Below are 19,626 nucleotides of genomic sequence, written 5' to 3' on the forward strand. Positions count from 1 at the left end.
AGATTAAAGCCCTCCAGAAGCACACCGCTCGTGGGCCTCTGTCTATTGGCTCAAAGTAAATTGGCAGGCCTATTACTTTTGTAATTATTTTATTTTATGTAATTATTACTCTTGTACTTATTGTCTCAGGGACCCATGCTTACAAATAGGTTACTGAGTTACTTATTTCAGAACTAAGTCATCAGTCATCACCCCAACCCTAAGCCCTTGGGCAGAGCTGGAAAATGACCAAAAGTCAACAAAATGGTCAAAGAACTGTCCCCTAGAAAGGACCTCAGTGATGACATAGTTTTAAATTACCACCCTGAAAGGGAGAAAACACAGGTTGATAAACAGTCAGTGCCCAAAGCCCTGTAACTAGTAAGTACAGGGTGGCACTTGATTGCAAGTCCATCATTCACCAGCAGTGGCTCCTGGCTCTTTCTTCAGGACACAGTCCTCTATCTTATACTGTCTGGAAAAGTTCTTCTCCATCCCCTTCTTTTATACAAATCTTTCCTCCCTTTTGTTCAGTTGTTTCTGATTAATGACTTTGTGTTTGTCTTCATGAAAGAGACTATATCCATTTGGTATAATTTAGGACATATTTATTGAGTTCTGTAAGTGACAGGCCTTGTGCACATATTAAGTACTTGGACAATATTTCTTAAGCTGGACTGTATCTGGGAGGCACCTCTATCATCAGCACATGAGGGAGGAGAGGATATGGGGGCAGGATGATGAGAAATATGGCCAAGCTAGTACACTAGTCATGATGTAATTGGTGAAAAAAGGACTGTGGTGGTGAAAGGAATGAAAATCATAGGAAAAAATGTGGAATGCGTTTCAGAGTAAAGTTGGATGTCAGGAAAAGAAAAAACAGAAGAGAATAATCAGAAAATTATATTTTATACCCTTCAAATGTGAGGTACCAACTGGGCACATTTGGAGGAGTCCAATAAGCAGCATGAAATGCAAAGGTGGGACTCCAGCAGGAGTCAAGGTCAGAGTCTACAGAGGGGGATGGTTTAAGCTGTGGAGAGGGACCTTGCCTTGCTGGAAGTTAACAGGGCTCCCTGCTAAAATTCTCCCACTGCTTTGGAATATTTCAACTAGACCCAGGACTGGCAAAGATATTAAAAAACAGCAGCCCACACTGGCTACCTCAGGGGAAAGGCCAGCCCCTGCCCTTTTGCTCAGCCAGCATTCTTCCTGAGCATCATTCTCAATGCCCACCTCCCTCAGGAAGCCCTCCTGTTTTGATAAGAGAGGAACACTGGCTGTCCTGCCTCAGTTTCTATATTGGGGCATATCAGTCATCCCCATGTTTCTATTGGTGGCATACAGGGCACTTAATGATAATTATTTTCTGATGACACTGATAGTTGCTTGGTCATCCATCTAAACATTTCCCCTCCGGTAACTGCCCATTTTCCCACTGTTAGCTCCCTCTCAGACTCCATGCCCAGTACCCTTCCATCCTCTCCAGGCTCCTTTCAGCTCTCTTATCTATCCATATCCCTGATAAATTCCAGCAAAAACTGAGTTTTATTCAACAAAACTTTAAAAACGAACTCATACCACAAAGGATAAACCTTTGTTAAAACAGACGTTGGCTTTTTAAATCTTCCGCATACATTAAAACTACTACTTCCTAAGTATGGCAAAGATCTCTATTTGATAAACCTCTAACTGAATCGCATTTTTACATATTTGTAAAATTTCCACTAGTGACTGGCGATGCAACAGTGACTGGCGATGACGATGATCAAAACAGCAGCAAGGAAACTGGGTAAAAACAGCCGACCACTAAGGCCACCCAAGTAGGGAAGCCAAACCACAGAGGAGCAAGAAACTCCTGGCAAAAAACCCTCTGGGAAAACCTTTGGTTTTCTCTTTTCCAGAACAAAAATGTAGTCATCTTATCATGTAGTTTATCTTATCATGAAAATGTAGTTTATCTTATCATGAAAAAGGTGCCCAGCCCAAACACGAGAAGGGCAGGGGCTTTGTACACCCTACCCCAGCAGTCTTTGCAACGTACCACAAACAGCCAACAGTATGTTACGACTCATCATCCATGGTCTTCTAGATTTCTCGAACCTGCAATAACTTGACCAATCACATCCCATTACTGGTATTCCCGAATAGCAAGGGCCTTAAGAGGAGAAACTCGAAATCTGAAATTCTCATGGCCTATGACTTGAGCAGGTCTCCTATACTCAGCATTTCCTGTTTGATCCATCATACCTCTGTATAACAGACTGAAATGAGCAATTTAAACCAGATCAACCGTTCCTTGGCTTGAAGTTTACCAAAGATAAGGAAAATTCCCTGCAAGACATTTCACTACCACAGTTAACAACAGCATCTTGTCTTCTAAGGCAGCCCCTCCAGTAAGAGCCCAAATCAGACCCCACCACATCCCATAATGGGAACTTGGCTGACAAATGTTTCTCAACTGAACCAAATCAGTTTATAGGGCATTACACAGAGCTATGAATGTATTCCATATGCATTCCATCTCTGAAATTCTGGGGCCCCAGCCCCAAATCAAAATTATATTACTACTATAGTTGTTATTCAACATTTGTTCTTTTTTACAAGCGCAAAGTGCAGCATAATCACTTCACTAGTATCTTATCATCTGGAGCTCAGTCTCTATTCTAGCCTCTGCAGAGGAATATTGCTGTAGCTTGGTATTATTGCCTCACCAACCCATCCACCTATCCTTACCATCCAAAGGGAGGGAGAGATTGGCCGGACATCCACATGAGATTTTGTTAATAGAGTCGACCTCACACATGAAGATAATAGTTACTTAGTGCGGTAAAAGCAGACAGAGCTCTGACCCTTCTAAAGAGTGTGGGAATCTGTGAGGCTCACACCCTCAGGCCCCAGTGAGGAATGCTGATGGGAAGAGGCACAGAGAACTCCTGCTTCCTCTCCTGAAGAATATCTGCAAGTTGTGGAAAATGATGGTCCCTGAGCCTGAGCCTGTTGGAAAGAAGAGCATAATCACCTAGGGGATTTCTGAAGGGCAGTGGTCCAGTTACAGCACTATTACCAACTATTTCTAAAATTCTGAGCAAATACCCCTTTCCCACTCCCACCTCTGCTCCAGCATGCTCAGGTCAAGTTCTCAAGCCTGCTAGCGTGCTTGAGCATTTCCCATCATCTTGATGGTGACCTAAGCAAAAAGGACATGGAAGGTGAGTTGTCTGCCTGTAAAATGGTAAACAACAGCTTTTGGAGCTCACAAGAGCAGATCCATACTTGGAGATAAGCCCTCCCACTGCACACACCTACTTCTTCCAACCATGCTCAGTAAGGCTCAGAATCAATGCCTCTGTGACAGCTGGTGCTCTGGAAGCATGCCTGGGGGGTGGGGGTGGGTGGGCAGGGGGCACCAGTGAATCAAATATTAGCAGCTTTTCTAATATACTGAAAATATGTGAACATGAAGCCTTTTCTCAATTTGTAGGCATTTCTCCCATAAATTTTTGTTCCACCCTTGGTGCTTGTTACCACTTGCCTGTTAGCCAGAGATAGCATAAGACAAAATAAATGAATGAGTAGAAACTATTAATGAGAAAACACAAAAGCAAACAGTCACACATCCTTCAACAGTTTTCTTTCTCCTAGCCTGGGCTGCTTATGTTTGTGGTTTGATATGGTCATTTGTTTGCTGGAGAAATTGTTCCTTTCTCATTTGAGTGAGCTCAATAGACCATATTTTATGGCATTCTGAAAAGAGCCTCATGACTGTCAGGCCCCAGCCCCCAACCCCGGTAGGTTCCATGACAGGGTACTGTGAAAGGGTATCTTTCAGTTAGCTCTGAGTTCCACCCCTGGGCAATTTCTTTAACTCACCTGACTTTTCCAAGCTTCAGTTTCCACATGAGTAAAGACGAAATAACAGTAAGCACTTCATAGGGGAAGATTCTGAGGACTAAACATAATCATGTATGCAATGTGCCTATGTGAAGGAGTTCTTATTCCTAGGACTAAATGAACATGCATCTGTCTGCATGCGTGCTCAGTTGTGTCCGACTCTTTGAGATCACATGGACTGTGAAGGTATCTGCACACCTACAACCAAAGAGGATCTCTCCTGACTAGGCCAAACCCCACAGATCCCCCAAAGGAGTGCCCAGAGCTCTTCAGATGCCATCCACCACAGCCCCAGGTAGGTTCTCTGGTGGTTCAGTTGGTAAAGAATCTGCCTGCAATGCAGGAGACTGCCTACAATGCAGAAGACCTGGGTTTGATCCCTGGGTTGGAGGATTCCCTGGAGAAGAAAATGGCAATCCACTCCAGCATTCTTGTTTGGGAAATCCCATAGACAGAGGAGCCTGGTGGGCTACAGTCCATGGGGTCCTAAGAGTCAGACACGACTTAGCCAGGCTCCTCTGTCCGTGGGATTTCCCAGGCAAGAATACTGGAGCGGGTTGCCACTTTCTACTCCAGGGGATCTTCCCAACCAGGGATCAAACCCAAGATTCTTGCATCTCCTGCAAAGGACGATGCTTTACCACTGCACCCTACATTTTAAATATACCCAGCTCAGTTCTTCACAGTTGCAAGGTGATCCACCAACGGCCTTCCTTTCACTTCCCTTTTAATCACTCTCCAAATTTCCCAAAGGGCTGTCACTCCATAGCTTCTCTGCCCTCAGACTTCTCAGAGCCACAGGAAGACATGTCAGTCCCTGCTTCATGACACAGGGCTTCAAGGCTGTGTGTAAGCTCCCACCCAGCGCCACTAGCTGACCACAGCCACAAACAGCCCCCAGAAAGCTCTAGGGACCTGAAACTCAGGCAAAAATAAAGCCGGAGAGATAGAAGGTATCTGCACACCTACAACCAAAGAGGATCTCTCCTGACTAGGCCAAACCCCACAGATCCCCCAAAGGAGTGCCCAGAGCTCTTCAGATGCCATCCACCACAGCCCCAGGTAGGTTCTCTGGTGGTTCAGTTGGTAAAGAATCTGCCTGCAATGCAGGAGACTGCCTACAATGCAGAAGACCTGGGTTTGATCCCTGGGTTGGAGGATTCCCTGGAGAAGAAAATGGCAATCCACTCCAGCATTCTTGTTTGGGAAATCCCATAGACAGAGGAGCCTGGTGGGCTACAGTCCATGGGGTCCTAAGAGTCAGACACGACTTAGTGACTAAACCATCACCACCAGCCCCCAGGTCACCTGCTCACAGCTTTGCCTGCACCAGGCCCAGGGATTTTAATCAAATGCGAAAAGATAAATGCAAATAGTTCTTCTTTAAGCAAAGAACAAGTCCTCTCCATCCAGTAAGAGCTAACCCCTTGGAGATGCACAGCCTGCTGCTTCATCACAAGGTGTTAATCAGCTGGCATAAGAATGTGGATAGGAAAGGCTCTCCTAGAAGACAGAAGAAAAGCTGGCCGGGCAAGAACGCTGGGTCCCCAGCCCCCTCCCCAAAGGTGTTCCATTTTTTTGGCTTCCTTAAGGTGAATCTAATCGTTTAAACAAGATTAAACAAGCATGGAATTTGAGAGGGAGAAGGAAGAAAAAAATTTTTTTAAAAGGCAAGAGAATTTTTCTTCCCAAAAGACCCAAAACAAATCTAAACGGCAAAACAGCCTTAGCTCTTAACAGCTAAAAAAGTAAATAAATAAATCTTCCAGGCTGAAAGTGTCCAAGGGAAATTCATTTCCTGTGGTCAATGTAACACAGAGGAATTACAAAGGAACAATAAACCCAGAGTCACCACCTTCATTTTGCATTAGGAAAAAGAAACACATAGAAAACTTTCCATCCCTAATGCATTTCTATTTAGAACACCAGCACCAGCCACTGTAACATAAGAAAACCATGTGCTTTGTTAGACCCCTGAGAGTCTCACGATAGAGCCACACACAAGGATTCTGGGTCAGACTTCTGATTCATACCTTCATCAGTTCATCAATTTAGTCTTTCAATGATCTGTATCATGCTACTCCAGGTACCATGCTAGACACTGAAGCTACAACCAGGAACCAGATGGACATGGTGCTTTCCTCCGAAGAGCCTGAAGACTCGTAGGGTAGGAGGCTTGTAAACCTGTCATATTAGGTGCTGTGCAGAGAGGAAACACGACTGGTTCTGCCCAAAAGGGTTGAGGCAACAGACTCCCTCAAATGAAAGGTGACATTTGCCGGGATCCTAGAGAAGGCACAGGAGTTCTTCAGGAAGAAGAGAATCGGGAGCTTTTTAAGTGAGTCAGAGAGGTGTTACCGGGCACTCTACATGCTAGGGATCTAGCTGGAAAGGAAAGACAGCTGTGCCGACTGCCAAAGCTTTATTTACCATTCTTCGGAGCTCCAGCTCTGAAGTGGTAGTGGAGCTTCTCAGAAGGCAGAATGACATCATGAAGACAGCACTGGATTAAGAGCCAAGAAACCAGGGAATCTGCCATCTCAGAGCTCTGCAATCTTGGGCAAGGGACTGCCGTGCTCAGGGCCTCACTCTCCTCCTCTGTCAAATGAAAGAACTGAGCTGAATGAGTTTTTATTCCATGAGAGGCAAGTGAAACAATTCGAGGATGGAAGCATGGTTACAAAGCAGACTATGCGGCTGTCTGCTGGGGCAGGCCCCCCACATCCTTGGGCTTTTTGATTAACTGAATCTGGTCATGCACATGCCTATTCACATGTGTGCACACTCTGTCACACCCCTCCGAGCCATCCTCCATTTGCTCACCCAAAAGTGATAGGACTAAAATGCTTCTGGGATCCACAGTGCCTGAAGGATAAAGCTAAAAGTCCTCAGCATGAAAGAGAAAGCCCTTCATAACCCCACAGTCTCATATCACAAACTTTATAACTAGACGTTCAGGCTCCAAATCATGCCACATCACCCTGACCCCAACTCCCTTAAAGTATCATGTGGCCTCATATATCTGCTCCTTGGCCCATGTGGCTTCGTCTGCCTGGAACGCCCTTTCCCTCCCCTTGCTTACTTGGCAAACCCCTATTCACCCTTTAAAACTTGCTCTAGAATGACCTTCCTTGGCAAAGCTTGTCCTCATTTCCCATCACCCCTCCCTGTGCATACTTCTAGCCATGTCTGAGACACAGAGTGTAGCCTCTGCCTTATGTGGCTCTCCCCTACAGAAGAGGAACTCCTCAAGAACGAAGACTGTGTCTCAGTGACTCTTGTACCCCAGATCCTGGGACTATATATGGACACAGCAGATGTCTGTAAGCAGATGTTTTTCCAACTGATCATCTGCATTTCTATTAACTTTTCTGACTGTAGGCACATTAATACAGGATGACTGACCCCTTAATAGTGTTGGGAACCAGGGTCTCCTAGAGCTAAACTACCTCCCAGAAAAGAACCATCTAGCATGACTGGAGGCCCATCATCTCCTTGTGTACTCCCAACTTTTCATGAACTCCATACCAGACAATGGGAGGACAGGTAAGAAGGTGGGCTTCTCAAACTTGCCCAGCAATGTCATTGTCATGAAGCTACAAACTGAGAATTAAAATGAATCCTAGAAGATACAGCAAACTTCCACCATGGCCGAGCCCCTCAACATGGCACCCCTGACCACTGCTCATCCAAATTCAGTGGGACTCACTACAGTATGAAGGAGTCTATCCTATTCTTAACTGGTTATTAGAAAATTCTTCCTCAGTTAGCCCATATAATCCCAACATCCCCTGTGCTCTTGTCTCAATAATGCTTCAGTCTATTAATAATTAAACAGTCTAACATCAAAAACAGGTGAAGATGAAATTTTAAAATGTCCTGGAATTTCTCAAATATTATTAAAAGGCAATCAAATAATAAACTAGAGACAGTTTCTCACAGTCCTCTCTCCCCATATTTCTCTCTTGATGCCATACTCAGTTACAGACACTCCCCAAAACTTTCCCTCTTTTAACCATTCCCAGCCAACCTAGGAGCAGACTGCAAACTCCTTCCACAGTGCCCCACCCCATCTTGCTCTCTGGTAGTACAATTACTGTGGATAATCTCAGCCTTTCTAGTTTTTTTAATTTTCTTTTATTTTCTCTTTTACCCCACTCCCTAGATTCTGCACTACAAAAGACTGTAATGGAGCTTCCTTGATATTGAAAACCTATTTTTCATTCTTTCATTATATGTTGGCAGCAACAGAAGCACTCTCATGACAGGAAGCCATCACACTTTCCCTACTTCATTTCCTCTCCACTCTACACAGCCCCTATTTCTTCATTTGACCCTCCAAGAGCCTCCATCATTTTGATATTTGTTGTTGCTGTTCAGTTGCTCAGTCGTGTCCAACTCTCTGCGACCCCATGGACTGCAGCACACCAGGCTTCTCTGCCCTTCACGGTCTCCTGGAGCTTGCTCAAACTCATGTCCATTGGTCGATGATGCCATCCAACCAACTCGTCCTCTGTCATCCCCTTCTCCTCCTGCCTTCAATCTTTCCCAGAATCAGAGTCTTATCCAATGAGTTGGCTCTTCGCATCCTTAAATAATTCCCATTGTCTTTAAAAAGAAGTGCTCATAACTGACATAATAATTCAAGTGTGGTTTCATGACACAAAGCACTGCAGAACTTTCTGTGAAGAAGAAATTTTATTAATGAAGATACAGAATGCATTACTTTCACAACATTTTCTATAAAAGAAAAGTACAGCCCAGTTCAAAACTGGACACACTTTGAGAAATAGCCACTACAAGTAAATAATAGGCCAGGTGACTGGCAGGGGGATGGATGTATGCCTTAGGATATCAGCAGGATGGAGCACTCACAGGGCAGGCCCCCACATGGCATCATCTGAGGGGCTCTGACAGCTTCCCCACCCCTCCCACCAGGAAATGCCCACCAGTGGCGCTCATAACATGCTACTCAAAGGCATTAAAAGCAGTTGTTACAATGCAACTGTGCCACCAGGAAGATGATATCCTCAGAACTTGTTATCAATTAGTGTCTCAGCTCAAGTTAAGATTTTATTGGCTACTGCTAAAGGCAGTAAAGAAAGGTCTGAAATTTGCCACAGTGGAAGGTTGTGTACATCCAGAAGCAGGAGGTGAGGGAGGCGTGATGAGAGGAGTAAAGGACACATCTAAAGGGAATGACAAGAACCTGGTAAGGGGACGGCACAGCCCACAAGGCACACTCAGTGACCAATCTGGCGTGCAGCTTGCAGTAAGAAGCCCTCTGAAGAGGTGCCCAACTTCAATCGGCCTCCATGAAGCACACAGCGAGGGTGCCCTCTAGCGGCAGGAACAAGCGTTCACCACACCTCACTTCTGCGTAGAGCAGCAGGGATTTCAGTGTTCCGTTACCTCCCATCCGCATTCATTCAACAAACATTGGTTGGATTTCCACTACGTGCTAAACACTACGATGGACACTAGAGAGACGTGAGGCTAAAATGAAACCTCAAGCAGATTTAAGCCTGGCCGGAAAGTCCCACCAATCATGGTAGACATGTGTGTCAATGACGGTGGGCATGCAGAGGCAGAAGCAGTGATTCGGGAAGGTCTTTCAAAGACAGGTGACTGTCCAGCCAAGATGTCTGCCACCAGACAGTGGGAGAAAGTCCTTCCAAAACAGAATAGCACAAGCTGGAGGTGTTCTCACTCCATCTGAGAAAGAGAGGTAACATGGGGTCCCAGCCAGAGAGCTACCTGGAAAGGGGTCAACTAGGTCAGATTGAGGAGGGTTTAACCTTCATCCTGAAGGTGACAGAAGCCACTGAGGCACAAATCTGCTTTACAGACTGAAAAGGACTTCTCTGGCAGAGGGAACAGAAGCTGAACTGCAAACAGAAAACTGAGGGTCTAAACTGAGGGTCAAGAAAGCAAGGAGGAAGAGATGTGAAGGCGAGAGGGTCTCCAGACCTGGGAGATTGGGTGTGGAGGTTAAAGGAAACAGGAGAGTCTAGACGAATTCCCAGCCTCAGGCTTGGGCGGCTATCTTGATAGTTATGTCATTCATCAAACCAGAAATTATGAGAAGGAGCTGATGAGGAAGAAAGATGGAGAGCTCAGTTCTGAGCATGTAGGACTGGATGTGCCTGAGGGACAACCAAGAGTTGTCTGGGCGATGACTGCCAGTTGACTTTAGTCTGGAGCTGTGGGAAATAATTTTGGGGTTGGGAGTAATCTATGACCTTGTAAGGGAAAACATCTCTTAAGGGGGGCAGTCAATATGAAAACAGAAAAGAAGCTGAGGGGAGGCCCTGAGAGAAAGCTAATTTTTAAGGAACAGGCAGAAGAAGAGCTGCCCACCCCATCCCAGAAGAGGAAAGACTGAGGTGGAGGGAAAACCAGAAAAGCACTGAAGTCGTGGAAGAGAGCTTCAAGAAGGGTAAGGTCAACCTCCTCCAAAGAGCACCAAGTCTACAAGTCTTGCAGAGCTGAGAGAAGGCGTGTGGTTTTACAGACACTCAGCGTCATAATCTCTTCAATTTGGATGCTGAAAATGTCAGTCTTTCCTTTCTACCACTCAGCGTTCAGACTACCTAGATAAACAATTGTGGGGGTGGGGGGATACAAACCCTTGGTTTGATAACCTCCATCACATGACTGATAAGGATCAATGAAATCATTTATGTAGAGCACCTAGAAAATTGCCCCGCACATAGTAAGCCCTCCCCCACCGTGACAGCATAACTAGCAAAGTAAATCCAACAGGATACAGACCTGCATGAGACTGGCTGGTGTCTGGGCTGACAGGCCATGGCGCCCACCACTGAACTGGGTAACTGAGAGTGGGCTCAGGTCAGGTGGACGTGATCACCACCAAGTGGACAGTGTAGCGGCTCATGCATTCAGCTAGGGGGGTCAGAAACCGGACCCTGAGATTTCAATCCGTTTCTGACCTCAATGACCCATCACAACAGTGGTATGAGGTAGGTAGTGCCGTTATTCCCTGTTTACAGATGAGGACACTGGACTTATAAGGACTATGTAATTCTCCCAATGCCACACATTCTTTCTCAAGAAACAGGGTCTGTTTTTAAACTATGTCATCTCTGATGTCCCTTTGGAAGATTTAGGAGAACCAGAGAGGAACAGGCACACCCACATCCATTAACTATATTGGATGGCAGCCACTCTGAGCCAAAGCCCAGTTTTTTCTCAGCTCTGCAGCTAGTTCACTATCCTGCATTCATGAAGCTCCTCTCACTGTTCAGGGCCTCAGTTTCTCCATCTGGAAGTGGAAAGAAGTAGTCCAGTGCCTGCCCCTCCCTCTAGGGAGCGGCTGTGCTGAGATCATGTCTGACTGTTGGCTGGACAGAGGGAAGCCCAGTCCTCCTCCTCACTTGAAGGGGACGTGCACATTCAGAAGTCTAGACCAATGGCACAGCGCCTGCCTGATCACATCACTCACTCCTGAGGCAGAGAACAAGTAGGAACTTGGGGGCTTCAGTGCCAGTTCTCCACAATGACTGCCAGTAAATAAAAGCTCAAGTCCCATGATAAACCTTCAAAAGGAAAGGTGCCAGGTCAACTGGCCAAGGCTCAACTGAACTCTGGTGAGGTCTGCACAGGACCGTGTGGATCTCGGGACCTGAGTTCTTTCCTCTGCCATCATATCTAACCTCATCCCTTCCCCTGAGTCTAATCAGGTCCCAAGTTCTAAATCCAAACAACGAAGTTGGGGCATCTTTACTGGATATAATGTAAAGAAATCTCTTTATGGGGTTCCCCTAACATCTCACACCCTCAGCTTATCAACCTCTTGTATTCTCCATCTGTCCCACCGTGTCTTCCTTTCCTTCTCTTTCCTGCACTCTCAGTGTCTCTTGCCCTCCTCCTACTCTACCATCTACACACACACACACACAAACACATGCACATATATGTGTACACACATGCACACACACTTCTAAACATTCCAAGCTGCCACCCTGAGGCTATCTCAGCACTCTAGCCTGCAGAATTAACACGCATGCACCTGGAATGCTCCCTACCTCTTCACTGAGCCCATCCCTTCTTCCAGTCTACCTGCTCCTGAGAACCCACTTCCCCTGGAAGGTCTTCTTACATTAATCACATAAGAGCAGTTCCCCAGCTCCACCCTCCCTCAATCTGTAGGAAATATCTTAAAAGTTGTTCCCACAAGCTACTTTCTTACCTCAATTATTCACTCAATGCTTTGTCTAACCTCCAAAATGCTCTTAACCTTTATGTGTAATTGATGTTTACTCTCTACTGGTGAGTTATGTAACTCCCTGATGCTTTCCCATGGTCATGTGGGTGTCCCTGCTTATCAGCGGTGCAGGGAGGGTGAGCTCTCTGCGCAGCACCAGATAGGCATAATAAGGAATTTGCAAAGATGAAAACAACGATGATTGCATTCAACAATTATTTATTGGGCTCCTCCTATTTGCTCATCAGTGTGCTGATCTGGGGCTGGGGTTGTGAGAAAGCCATTAAAAACTATAAAGCATAGACCTTACAAGAAGAAAATCATATCAATTCCTCACTTAGAACCATAATTCAGAGTTTAAAAGCTTTCTCAAACATTGGCATTTGATCCTTGTCCCTTTAAGATAGCCTGGTGGGATATCATTGTCCCATTTCACAGCTCAGAGATGTGCATGCCTTGCCAAAGGTCACGCAGCACAGAGTGTCAGAACAGGGACTCCTGACCCCAGATCCTGACCCCAGGGTTCAGGGAAGCAAAGGAAACAATAAACCCCCAAACACAAACCTCTAAGGGCAACAGACAAAAGTGTAGGTACAAAAGTGTACAGATACATTAAAGGTATCTGAAGAATTAATATGAGGGAGAGTCAGCCACAGTGGAGCGCCTTGGGATGGACAAAATAAACACCACCCAGAAATGGCCTCTAGGGACAGCACTGAGCTGCTGCCCTTCAGGCCACAAGTCCTCTGCTCTGGGACAGCGTGACGCTGCCCACGTCGGACACAGAGAACAGCTTTAGCATTATCCAATAAATCATTTTCTGGGCACCAGTAGCAGGAAATAGTCTGACTTTAAATGACATCTACATCTTGAAGGAAACTAAAATTAGCAGTTTCTACTGCCATGACCCATTCGTTCTTCCCACTGGACACCAGGACTGGAGGCTTGGCTTCCCTTGCTGCCCCAACCCACGTCCCACGGCTCGGCAGCCCCCAGAGCCCTGGTGCTCCACACTCACAGAACTTCTACATCGCAACTCAGCCTGCACGTCCATCTCAATGAACATACACAAGTGTGTATACGTGAGGACGTGTGTGCATGGCCATTCCACTGATTCTCACTCTCCAGGTCTCAAACATGTTAGTTAGGCTAATACATTTTTTGTTTGCATGAGCCTGAGACCAACCAGCGTCTCCTCTGGTCACTGGGTTTCTTGACAGATCCATGGACACAGGAACCCAGAGGAACCAAGCAGGCACTGGGGGTGGGCTCAGCACTGGAGCTGGGCTCTGGCTGTGCAGCAGCCCTGGGCCCCCAACCATGGAATCGCCACCATTTTAACACGATGTGACTTCCTTCTGTGCCTCCCTCTCGTTTCTCGCTGAGCAGTTCTCCGACTCCCTAAGCTGAGCTTTTTCCCACCTCCAGCTCCTGCTCATCAGAGCACTGCTCCTCTCGAATGCAGGTCTGCATGCATCTAGCCTGGCAGCTCTCCTCTTCCACATCATGAGCCTGCAGCTTCAGCTCCCATGGCTATTTCATTCTCTCGGTGTTTTCCGGTTCATAACAGTCTGAGGGGACTGTCACTTGGCGTGGCTCACCATTTCAAATAACCAAGCCACTGGCAGGCCCATGGGTTAGTTGCACTTGGGGCAGCTGCCCTGTCTGATCAGGGGCTAGGCTGGTGCACAGCTGTAAGCCTTGTGTCACTCACACTCACCTGGCCTTTCCCCTCCACAGGTGACCCTTTCTATTGTACACCTGGGTAGCCCTTCAGTAGCCCTTCAGCCAAGCCCCTGCTTCCCACACTGAGCCAGGATTTAAACCCCAGTCTTGCCAGGAAAGTTTTCTTTATTAATCTTTACTGTCTGGTGCTTCCATTTGTCTACTTCCATTGTCTAGTTGACTCATCAACTGACTGCAAAATCCTCAAGGCCAGGGAGGATCTCACCTTTCCTGTGTATGACAAAGCACTGAGTGTAACATGCCACTCAGGCCAGAGATGTGAATGAATGAACACGTTAATTAATCTAGGGAGAAAAGGATGGATCGGCTGAGCATCGCTGTCTAAAGCAGTTAGCCTGCAGATCCCTAGACAAAAGGCCACGTTCCCCTGAACTCTTCTGGCTGCAGGGTCCACTGCTCTGCTTCCCCAGGAGCTTCAGGCTGCAGGCAACCAAGCCCTCAGCTACCCCAGACCCCAGACCTGGAGGGTCTGTGGAACGCCTTCCCTGTCTTTTAGTTTATGCTGCTTTGAGACCACATGGAAAACTAGCCGTTTATTTGACTACTGGAACTCAAGCCAAGCTCAGGAAAAAGGGAGTCAAGAGCATATTTTTTTAAAAAGAAGAACATCTGGGGAGGAGTTGGAGGGAGGCAGAGAGAGGGCAATCCTAAGAAGTCTCCAGTTCAATCCACAGCAGGGCCTGCGTCCTAGGTCTGGTCCTGGTGCTATCCTCACTGTGTGTCCTTAGGCAGTCTAATCAACTGTGACCATTCATCCCATTAGTCCTTCCTTCCTCCCAGGGTTACTGTGAAAGTCAAATGCAATCATAAATGTAAGACAGGTGTCATTAGCATCATCACCATCATGAGGCAGATAACTGTGCCCCGTGGTGCTCGGAGCTCTGCCATCCTGGACAGATACACTCACTCGCCCAGACATACGTGTTGGAGACACAGACAGTGGGGAGAAATCAAAACAAGATGCAGACACTCGTGTGTGTATATATCATGTATCAGATGAAGCTAAGTAGCTATTTACTTTTAAATGCAGGATTGTTTACAGTGTGGCGCCTGTACCCTAAGCACAGAACTGACTTGAAATGAAGAGGAGGGAATAATAGTGAGCTCCCATCCCAGCTCCAGGTTGTTTCATTTCTGCCTCATAGCAGCCTTGATATTATTATCTCCTTTTTTGCAGAGAAGGAAATCAAGCATGTATGAGAACTGGGACTTGAACTCTAAAGCTAATAACTGTTTATTCCAACTGGCTTCCCCCTGGAACCTCAGGTTAGGAAGCTGAGAGATTATCAGACCAACCACATTCAGAGCAGTCATGCAAACCACAGCTGGTAACTCTGGTAGTGGGCAGCTCGCTGGGTGCCAGACCAGAGCTCATCAGAAAGGGGGCTGTCCACGAGCACTGCAGAGGGACCACATTCACTCTGGGGGAATCCTCCTCAACACCCTCACAGAAAAGGACACTGGTCACATATCAGTGCCCTGAGAAACCTTGGCAACCTAACTGATTTTCACAATTGTCATTCAAATGCCAGGTAGCACATTCTGAATGCCTCTGCATTTTAAAGAACAGAACACCAGTGACATCGGTGCGTAAATAAAAGGCACGCGGGAAAGGACCAGTGAGCCAGCACCGCAGGAACTGATAGTTTCATGAGCAGCCACAGGAAGGCTGCTGACTCGTGAATCAGTGTCCATTCAGGGCCTTGGCAGGAAAGAACCTGCCAAGCCTGGGCTTCTGGGCCTTCAAAGATCCCTAGCCCACACCCCTGCTCTTCTCCACATGAAATCAGGGGTCCCAGGGTCAGAACGGGAGCCGAGTGGTGAGGAAGGTGTAAAGTGGGAGTCCAAGAGGGTGCTGGAAAAGCCAGACAAAGAAGCTGGTACGGGGAAGCTGGTGGCACTTCATGCCAGGCTCTGGATCCAGATGTGGCCCTGTGTCTGTGTGTTCCTGCTATTTATAATCAGCAAATCCATGCTTATGGAGTTGGCTTCTTTTTGGTCAGTGGGCCAGCACCTCATGCTTTTCAAACACATGAAAAATAATGAAAATGGGTTTAATGACTGAGATGGCTTTCAGCACAGCTTCCTCTGAGAAGATATTTGGAACCCCCAGAAGATGGACACACAGGAAACAAGTAGGGGCCCATTTGGGACCCAGCTGCAGGACAGCCGTCCCCTCCAAGAGCCTGACAGGCCTGCTCGGGCCCCCAGCCTGCTCCTCTCCAGTGACCCAGGCAGAGGAACTTTCCATCAAGGCAGGGCCTGACTCAACCTCTCCCCAGCAAACCAGACACCAGCCACCAAACTGCCAGCACAAGAGTTTCCATAATGAGAAGCTTCCAGGAAAGCCCCATAAAACCTTTACTGTAAATTCAATAAACTGGATTTCAAACATGGTGCCTGGGTTGGGGAAGCCTGGAGCCACTCTGCCGCCGTCTGCCCCCTCTGCCATCTGCCATCACACAGAGGTAGGCGTTCCAGCCCAGACAGAAAGGCAGCCCCACCCGCATCCCCGTGCCAGTCCTCCCATTCCCAAGTAGCTTCTACACGCCCTCCCCACACCACCAGCACCACCCTCTCAGCTCAGGCCCGGAGGCAGAGGAGCCTCGTCCATGGAACCTCCGGAAGGATGAAGCTTGACCAACCACAGGGCATGAAAAACAAGCCCTCCAAGGCCCTCGACCACCCTGGGGGCTACAGGGCTCAGCTCCTTGACACCTGTCAGAGCCATTGCCTGCCTTTCTGTGCCCCATACTATTAGTCCAATCAAGGACACCCAGCCATCTAAGACCAGGAAAAGGAAATACACCCTCCAATACTCAATCTAGATCCAGAAGACATCTGACTCACAGTGACGGAGTCAGAGCATCTCTCCCTTTCTTGGTCAAAAACCTTAGCCCCTCACCCTGATCTTTAGCATAATGTCTCACCACCCACCCCTAAACACTAAGACACATGAGTTTCTCCCACACCTTCACTTTCTCACCCAAAATCCAGCCTCACTCAGGTATCCCAGGGCTGAGTCATTCAGGGAATCAAAAACACATCTGTGGGCCACCTGGCCTGGGTCTATACAGAGGCAGAAGCAGGTCTGAGCTTTCAGTCCACACTCGGCCCACTGCACCTGGGCAGTGGGTATCAAGACAGGTCACAGCAGGGTCTGTGCTGGGAAATGTGACTGAGTGGACGAGGAAGAACGTGGTGGCTTCGGTGGCAGGACCCAGAAAGTTTATGTTTGATCAGAAAGTATAGGGAGTACCTCAAAACTTTGGAAATGGGAAGGGGCTTAGAGATTACCCAACTCCACACCCGCATCATGCAAAGTGAGGAAACCGTGGCACAGAGAAGTGAGGTGTCTTGCCCACGGTTACACGTTCACTCTTTCACACACTCAGTAAGCCATCTATGGGCCAAGTCCAGTGCCACAGTATGTCAGCCTCCTGACTCCCGGACACACACTCCCCAGCACCTCCTGCTTCTGAAAGAACAACAGCAGGGACCCATGGAGCATCAAGGGCACAAGGCAACGAGGCGTGCTGTGAGAACACTGGATTCACAGAAGACTGATATCCATGTGGCCTTAGGAAGATGGCATCCCTGAACCTTGATCGCTTCTTTTGTCCAGTAAGTCTAGTAATATCTATATCCCACTTTCTCACTTGCTGCAAGTGTCAAATGAGAGCATATGTAAAACCGAATAAAGTCACTCGGTTGTGTCCAACTCTTTGGGACCCCATGGACTGTAGCCCGCCAGGCCCCTCCATCCATGAGTATTTTCCAGGCAAGAATACTGGAGTGGGTTGCCATTCCCTTCTCCAGGGGATCTTCCCGACCCAAGGATCAAACCCAGATCTCCTGCATTACAGGCAGACTCTTTACCATCTGAGCCACCAGAGAAGCCCCCATGTAAAACTAACAATCCCTATGTAAGGGAAGGAGAGAGGAATAGATAACAGAGCTAGGTTAGTACCTGGAGGTTTGGGCAACCTCAGCATCCAGAAGGAAACTGATGTGTGGCCCAGCTCCTCCCAAGCACCTGAGTGACACTCCACAGACCAGGGGTCCTGCCTCGCCCACCTGCTGAACCACAGCTGTTGGAGGCAGCATCTCAGGAAGCAGACTTTGCAGCATGGTCCACACCCCTGACGCCTTCCTAGAGTGGGCAGAAAGTGAAAGGCGTAGTGTGCATTTCCCCTCCTCCGGGTGATAGGGTTTCACATTCCTTCCAGCCTCTTCGCAGGAGGACCATGGAATCTTCTCTGCAAGGCTGTCTAGAAGACTTCCCGCCCCCGCTCTGTGCAGACACTTGGGCTGTGTATATTTTCCACATTTTTTTTTAAACTGCTTTTTTTGGGAAGCGATTTTCCTCCAGCCCTGGACCAAGGACAAACCAGTCAGAGCTTGCCGTTGTGAGTCCAGAGGGCAGCCAGGCATTTGCCTGAAGGCTTGTGGGGCACCAGTACTGCCTGTACTTTTCCATGAATGGAAGGAGGCGGAGGGGGGTGGCAGCAGGGTCGGCTTCCCCGGGAACGGCATCCTGGAGATTTTCCCAGCTGGCTTTGGGGAAGTTACTCCAACCTGATCTAGTCCAGCTGTGGTGGAGGCCCTGATGGGTGTGAGGATTCAGACTATTAGCACTGATATTTAAACAGTAGGTGGTCCTGATGCCCTCAAACCAGTTTCCTCTCCCTGATGGAACTGCATGGCAGTTCTTCAGCCTGGGTTATTATTTGCACATCTTAAATACCCTACCTAGATAGCATATTAAAAAGCAGAGATATTACCTTGCAAACAAAGGTCCGCCTAGTCAAGGCTATGGTTTTTCCAGTGGTCATGTATGAATGTGAGAGCTGGACTGTGAAGAAAGCTGAGCACCAAAGAATTGATGCTTTTGAACTGTAGTGTTGGAGAAGACTCTTGAGAGTCCCTTGGACTGCAAGGAGATCCAACCAGTCCATCCTAAAGGAGATCAGTCCTGGGTGTTCATTGGAAGGACTGATGCTGAAGCTGAAACTCTAATACTTTGGCCACCTCATGTGAAGAGCTGACTCATTTGAAAAGACCTGATGCTGGGAAAGATTGAGGGCAGGAGGAAAAGGGGGTGACAGAGGATGAGATGGTTGGATGGCATCACTGACTCGATGGACGTGAGTCTGAGTGAACTCCGGGAGTTGGTGATGGACAGGGAGGCCTGGCGTGCTGCAATTCATGGGGTCACAAAGAGTCAGACATGACTGAGCGACTGAACTGAACTGAACTGAAATACCCTAGGCTTTAACACTGGTTGGCCTCACCGATAACCTGTGCTCATACCTCAGCCCAGCCTAATCCTAGTGAGACGTGGAGAGTGAACTTCTGCCACCAACAAGACAGATTCATGATAGAGGGTTTTGAGGGAACACAGGGTATATGAAGAAGTGGTTAAATACATGGAATTTTTAGGATCTGACATATTCAAATTCAACTGGCTCTACCACTTTTTAGCTGTTGTTACTTCTTTGAGTTTCAGTTTCCTCCCCAGTGAAACGGGCTTTCCCAGTGGCTCAGCAGTAAAAAATCAGCCTGCAAAGCAGGAGATGTGGATTCGATCACTGGGTCAGGAAGATCGCCCGGAGGAGGGCATGGCAACCCACTCCAGTAATTTTGCCTGGAGAATCTCATGGACAGAGGAGCCTGGTGGGCTGCAGCTCATACATTGCAAAGAGTCGGATATGACTGAAGTGACTGAGCACGCAGGCACCAGTGAAAGAGCTTGCCTCAGAGTATGGGGCAGGATACAT

Source organism: Bos indicus x Bos taurus, chromosome 3 (genome assembly GCF_003369695.1).
Source record: "Bos indicus x Bos taurus breed Angus x Brahman F1 hybrid chromosome 3, Bos_hybrid_MaternalHap_v2.0, whole genome shotgun sequence".
Lineage (NCBI taxonomy): Eukaryota > Metazoa > Chordata > Mammalia > Artiodactyla > Bovidae > Bos > Bos indicus x Bos taurus.